Genomic DNA, 7,755 nt, shown 5'->3' on the forward strand with positions numbered 1-7,755 from the left:
TTTTTTTTTGTTGCTATTTGGGAATGAAAAAGTTGAGGATTCGATCAAAAATAGTTTATCCTTAAACGATGTTTTGTTAATAAGAAAGGTTGTATTTTTTAATTAAATAAATTTTAATTCTTTCTCCATCATACTTTAGGTTGATATTTAAATTTAGGTTTTAATATTTTAAATTGAAGAGTGCTAGAAATCAGGAGATTTTGTGATTTATAATCATTAAATAGTTATCATTAATATTTTTAATGGTGTAAAATTATATCTAATAATGTAGAATTACTCACTTTTTTTTGTTAGTTAAATACTGACCAAATTTTAATAAAAGTGATGACTCCCTATATTTTTTCTTTTAAATTTAAAATTTATTATATTCTGTTTTTTGGTTCTTCTTATTTTATTTTCAATAAAACAAGTTAATTTTTAACGAGTAATAAACTTCTTATTTTTTCTAAATGCATTAGTATTCACCTAAAAAGATGGGATAATAGATATATGAAAAGCTTATCAACAGAATTTTGCACGATTATTTAATTAGATTTAGGTGTTTAAATAATTTTTTTAAGTGGTGATTTTAAAAATTACTTATTTTTATCTTTGTAAAAATATTGTTTATATAAATTACTTATAGGTCCGTTTAGGAAGTTTCAAAAGTAATCTTTTTAAGATTTTAACTTATGAAAAGTAGTAGTATTAGGATCCATTTGAGAAGTTTCAAAAGTTACTTTTTTTGAATTTTTAACTTATGAAAAATAGTAGTATTAATGTCGGGTGCAAATTTTAAAATTAAATTATAGCTTTCTAAGAAGTTATTTAAGGCCCAGTTTGAATAAACAACTTAATTAAGTTACTTTTGAAGAAATAGCTTAAACAATAAATGCTTATATTAAAAGTACCTTATAAATAAGTTATTTTATGTTTAGTTTTTTTAGTTCTAAAAGTACTTATTTTAAGAGAAAAGTGATAAAAAGCTTTTTAGGGTTAAGTACTGAAATCGTCCCTAAGGTCTGGGGTAAAAATCAAAATCGTCTCTGACTATTTTTTGTTATTAAAATCATCCTCAACGTTATAAAACGTTATAAAATCGTCATTTTCTACTTTAATTTTATTTTTTTACCATATTACCCTTCATTATTAATAAAAATAATTAAAATTAAAAATAATATTAAACCCCCCTTTCCCCTCCCCTCTCCTCCCCTCACCCCTCACCCCTCACCCCACACCCCATTCCTGACTCCTGACTCCCGACTTCCGTACCTCTCTTACCCCCTTACCCCACTCCCTCACCCCGTCACCCCACTCCCGTAACTCCCATCCCCTTCCTTATGCCGCTCTCTTCAATATCCCAACCCCAATTTCAACTTCAATTTTTCTTCTCACCACCGCCGCCGCTCTACTTATTCGTTTCTAGGGTTCGCCGCCGTCGCCGCGTGGTCATCGGGAGGGGGATCTCGCCGGCACTGCTTCTTCTTCTGTGACTGTCCTGCTTCTTCTTCTGTGACTGCTTGAACTTTTGCTTCTGCCCTGCTTCTACTTGAACTTCTGTGGTCATCTGTGACTGCTTCTGTTATTTTGCTGTTTTTGGATCTAAAAACTGAAATTGTAATTGATGATTATTGAATTATTGTTTATTGAAATTGTTGTGATTATTGAAATTGTTATGGTTCTTCTGCCTCTGATTTTTTTGTTGATTTATTTTGTTTTGTTATGAGTAATGAATGGCTATGGTGACAGTGGTGATGGTGGTGAAGAAAAGAAGAGTGAGAAGAGGAAAGAGATTGGGGAAGAGTGAAAGAGGAAGGGGAAGAGGGGGGGTGAGGGAGTGGCGGTGAGGGGGTTACGAGAGGGTGAGTGAGGGAGTGGGGTGGGAGAGTTACGCGAGGGGTGGGTTTTGTTTTAATTTTTTAATATTTTTAAATTTTAATTATTTTTATTAATAATGAAGGGTAATATGGTAAAAAAAATAAAATTAAAGTAGAAAAGGACGATTTTATAACGTTTTGTAACGTTGAGGATGATTTTAATAACAAAAAAAGGTCGGAGACGATTTTGATTTTCACCCCAAACCTTAGGGACGATTTCAGTACTTAACTCAAGCTTTTTATTATGAGAGAATTCATTTTTTTTTAACTTCTCCTTAAGCACCAAAATAGCTTTTTAGAAAATTGCAATTTTGTTTTGAAAATTTGTACCAGACATTAATACTACACCTTTTCATAAGTTAAAAATTAAAAAAAGTCACTTATGAACCTATCCAAACGGGCCCTAAGTGTTTATGGAAAAGTTAAAAAAAATGACTTCTCTCATAATAAAAAGCTTTTTATCACATTTATTTTAAAACAAGCACTTTTAGAACTAGAAAATCAAATACAAAATAACTTATTTATAAGTTACTTTTAATATAAGCATTTTTTCAAAAGGAGCTTAATTAAGTTGTTTACCCAAACTGGACCTTAATGTTTGGTGCAATTTTCAAAACCAAATTGCAGCCTTCTAAAAAGCTATTTAGGAATTTATATTGAAGTTAAAAAAACGACTTCTCTCATAATACTACTACTTTTTATCATATTTCTATAAAATAAGCACTTTTAGAACTAAAAATCTAAACACAAAATAACTTATTTATAAGTTACTTTTAATATAACCATTTATTGTTTAAATTATTTTTTCAAAAGGAGTTTAATTAAGTTGTTTACCCAAATTGGACCATAGTCAAAAACAAAATATGATACAAAAATTATATTAAAATAAAAAAGTAAAGTGACAAACAAGCCTATAAGAATTTAAATTTTTAGATAATTAATTCCTAAAAAAATATCAATAAAATTCTTTACGATAGCATAACAGATGTGAACACATTATCTCCAAATTAATTCTTATAATAAGGGTAAAAGATATTAATTTGAACTTAACTTGTCCATGTTTATTATCATAAAAATTTTCATTAGTATTTTTTTTCAGAGATTAATCTATCCGAAATGTAAATTTTCAAGAGTTTATTTATCACTTTACTCAAAACAAAAAGATTATTATTGTCATACTTACTTCGATTATCTAACTGAAGATTACCAATGACTTAGAGAAGATGTAATACACTAATATTTAAATCCTTATACTCGAGTTATAAGTCAATGATATTACGGTGGTACGACTCTCAGGTGGATTTTTAATACATAATTATAAGTATAATTGAAAAGAGTATTAATCGAGAAGCTTGAAAAGAGTAAAAAATAGAATTGCGAAGTCGTATCACTCACGCATCGACAACTAGAAGATAAAGCGTGAAGTCGAAAGCGATATACAGATAAAGACATCTAGGAGGATAAGACAAGGACAGTATATAGATATATAACATAAGTAAATAGCCACTAGTCGCGACCCGCGAAGTCAAGGCTGACTAGGATACAGTATGAAAGTAGTTGACAACAGTATCTCCTAATCTCTCCCAAAAGAAACATAAGAGCCTCTATAGGCAAGTTCAAAAGAATTCAATACATAATATAAGCTTTTCAAATAAAGGTGGAGAGACTCTAAGCAAAATGTAAAGTAGAGAATATAAAGATCTTTGCCGTCTTTCAGATGAACCACAGCTCACTTCTGAGCACCTGGACCTGTATCTGAAAAACAAGAGATATATACGGAATGAGAACCCCGGACCCATGGGTTCCTAGTACGGTAAAAGTGCCAAATAAATACAATGCATTGTAATAAAAACTCGCTAAGCATCCTAAACTTCCTTTCACCAAACATTCATCCTACGTTCTCGCTAATCCATAAATAGGCAACTGTCATAAGGGAATGCTAAGTCTAATTCTTATTCTTCATGCTTCTTAACTCTCTCTAACTCTCCAACAAATCAGAATCAGAGTCATAAACAAAACCATCACCAGTTATTTTATCTCAACAATTCTATATCAATACATCATATCCTCACCTGGAGCAAGTGAAATCACTTCACTGCGTCTACCCAGGGAGCTCAAATTCTCTCATTATCTACCTGGAGCAAGTGAAATCACTTCACTGCGTCTACCCAGGTAACTCAAATTATCTCATTGAATAGTCATCGTCATTATTCAATTACATCATCAACTCATCTCATCAAACACAACCCTCAGCGTCCACCGACACCAACATGAAAGACCTCTCAATTGTACAAACACAGGCAATACAGACAAGTAATACACAATTAAGGTACAAGTAGAACAAGTAGCACATAATCAGGTAACATAGCATATATGATATAGTAATCTAAAACAAATAAGCAAACCCAAATAATTCAAACATATGCAAATGATGTATGCCTGCCCTATGACTGATGAGTCTCATTTGTCGGTTATAAGCCAACCCGACAAGTTCTGGTAGCTAACCATTGGACTGTCCCTCTGTCGCGCATCCCCAACTCGAGTTATTCTCAATCATAAACATGATCATAATCATAATCATACAACACCCACACTGGTATTTATCCACGGGGGCAAGCTCATCCGGAACTTTTACAGTGTCCGGCCACACTTACGACATAGGATCAGCAGAGTATCGAGTCTCAACTTGGAGCACGTGGTGGCTAGTCACTGCTTTCATCCAGGGAAACTCGTATCTCAGATAATCATTTCACATTCATTCATAACATTCCATAATCATTCATCATGACCATATCGTCATTCATACATCACATGATTGCATATTTTATACATCACTCATCATAACCCGGGGCAAGTGGGGTGAAATCACAACCCTTGCGTCCACCCGGGGAGCCTCTATACTAACCAACCTGGAGCAAGTGGGGCGCAACCACAACCCTTGTATCTACCCAGGAGGTACGTTCTCATATGCCCAGAAGAAACCAAGGAGGAGATCCTAACCTCCCACCATCTCGCTGGGGGCAATTTTACAATACCAGGAGGAACAAGGAATGGGATCCTCACCTTCCTTCATCTCTTTGGGGTCGCACTTCCGAGAAAGAGAGCTCAAGATAAAACAATCATTCAAAGCCATATTTTCATTTTCAGCCATAAATCAATATTTATCATGGCCATCCGGCTCATGACATAACCCATAACCAGCCAATAATCATTATCAAATACAGCCCTTTGGCTCACGGTATACACTGCACTTCCATCATCACCCTCAGCAACTCATACAGTTATCATTAATCATAATTCATCATTAATTCTCCCCTTACTTCATCCACAAGTTACCATATCTCCTAGCCTCTTCTCATCGCTAGGCATACTATAAGTATTTAGGACATAAAAGGTGAAAATGGAGATTTAGAAGTCTGAAATATTTAGCTTGAAAACTCAAAATCAGCTTTGGGGTGAAAACGGGGTCATGCATGCGCGTCGCCCATGCACACGCGTGGAAAGCAGAAAAGTTAAAGTGACGCATGCGTGTCGTCCATGCGCACGCATGGGAAGCAGAAAGGTAGCGCGACGCATGTGCGTCAGTGACGCGTACGCGTGGGTGCGTTCTGTGCTCCTCGCACAAAACCAGCACAATACCAGCGCAACTCTCTGAAATTTTTACTGGGCACTTGCATCAATACATCGACGCGTACGTCAGCCATGCGTGCGCGTCGGAGTACGTTTTACTAAAAATTTTACTAAGTTAAAAAGCTGCAGAATTACATTTTCAAACTCCAAACTTCCAACAATCATAACTTCTTCTACAAAATTCCTTTTTCAACTATTTCTAAACCGTTGGAAAGATCGTTCAATAAACTTTCATAAAAATCCAATTTTGAAGAATTCCAAACTTCGTGGATCGAGTTACGGACCGCCAAAGTTGGTCAAAAATCAGTTTTTACCCAAAAATAGAAATCACCAAATTTTCCAATGTTCACAAGGCAATTTCATTTTCACTCATCCAAATGGCCACAACCCAACCACATTCACATAATTACACTCAACTAAAACTAAACCTACCTCATCTATATAATTTCACCCAAAACTATCAAATTCCACACCTCAATTCCTCAAACCTTATTATTCAATAATCACACCAATTATTCACACATTCAATATCTAAAATTCATCCAATCTCTTATATCATCACACAATACACACATCAACTTACCTTCCTTACCTCTTTTCGGCCTCCGGCCTAGGATTCACGGCCTCCGGCCTAAATTCACAATTTAATTGCATATTCCACAAACCAGTATTCATTATCCAATTCATCAAATTCTCAACACACCATACATACAAATTCACAAAATTCTCAACCCAGTTATTAATTTACATTACATATCAACTATACATATTAGTACCAACCATTCACACAATCCAAACTTAATCCTAAGGGCATCTAGCCTAGAAATTCTCATCACACCACACGGTACTTAAATGAAACTTAAACCGTACCTCTTGTAGCCAAAGTAATTGAATTTCTTCCTGAGAGTCTCCACCAATTCTTAGCTCCAAGCCTCACCAAAGCTCCTCAAGCAATATCAATCTTCCAATTGTGCACCAAAATCACCCAATACTCTAACATAATCAATTTTCACACTTATAATCAACCTCGAGTTCATGAAATTGATAAATCACAAGGTTTTGAGTACTTCTTACCTCATCCCATATGAAATAAGGATAGAACCCACTTAGAATCCATGTTAGAGTATCCCTAAACAACCAAAATCACAAGATTTTAACACTAACTACACAAAAACGCGTAATAGTGGGGCATTTCAAAAATTGGGCAGAGATGAATGGAATACTCACCACAAAACTTAGATAAAATTATAGAGGATGAAAAGAGCAACACGTGGTCACAAACAGCTCGTCAATCGGAGTTCCGGATCAAAAGTTATGGTGATTTCAAGTTTGATGGAGATATGATTTTCTCTCTTCTTCCTCCCTTCTCCATAGCTGCGCCCCTCTCTCATTTCCTAGGTTAAATGAGCTGAAATGCTCATGAATAATGTTTATATATGTTGGGTCTTGGGCCCACTTGGGCCCGGTTCACTTATTTTAGTCTGTTGGTCCAATTTTGGGCCAAAACCTTTAATATTAGAGTTTTAAATCGCATTTTAAATATTTCTATCTTCCCAAATTATAAATTCTTATTTCTTAAAATTATTCACTTCTAATTAATTTTCTCAGCCACAGCACCAGACAGATCGTAGCTGGTACTGCTGGTCAAATTTCCAGTGCGCGTTTTTACGCATTTCTGACTCAAAAAAATTCACTGAATCCAAATATCATATTTAAATTATCAAATTCCGATTGCTAAATTTTCTAACCATATTCACTCTTATTTAATTTATTATTTAATTAATTACGGTTTGACTGGGTTTTACAGAAGATAGTTGAATCTAGGGTCGTTTTTTATTTGAGTCGCCAAAACATATTTGAAACTTGATTATAGTTATGTCTGTGAAAACAATTATGTAGGATGTATTTTAATTTTGTCTCATAAAATTGTATAAAAGACAGAGCAGAGAAGAGAAGCTTATATATATATCTTGGTTCAGCCATTTAATGCAATATGACCTATATTCAATCTTCATCACAATAATAGTAGAATTTTTACTATAATTTTAGAGAAATTATATACACTAATTCCTTAGAATTCTTTCTAATCCTACTAAGAAACACACAACCTTCTAACCAAGCTTGTTACCACCAAGCTAACCTAGCTTAGGTTTCTCTATTAAGTGCTCTTCCAACTTAGCAAAGAGAACCTCTCATACTTATGACACAAAATAGAAAATTATTATCACTATATATCTTGGTTTAGCCACTTAATGCAATGTAACCTACA

The sequence above is a fragment of the Arachis hypogaea genome, chromosome 11 (genome assembly GCF_003086295.3).
Source record: "Arachis hypogaea cultivar Tifrunner chromosome 11, arahy.Tifrunner.gnm2.J5K5, whole genome shotgun sequence".
Classification (NCBI taxonomy): Eukaryota; Viridiplantae; Streptophyta; class Magnoliopsida; order Fabales; family Fabaceae; genus Arachis; species Arachis hypogaea.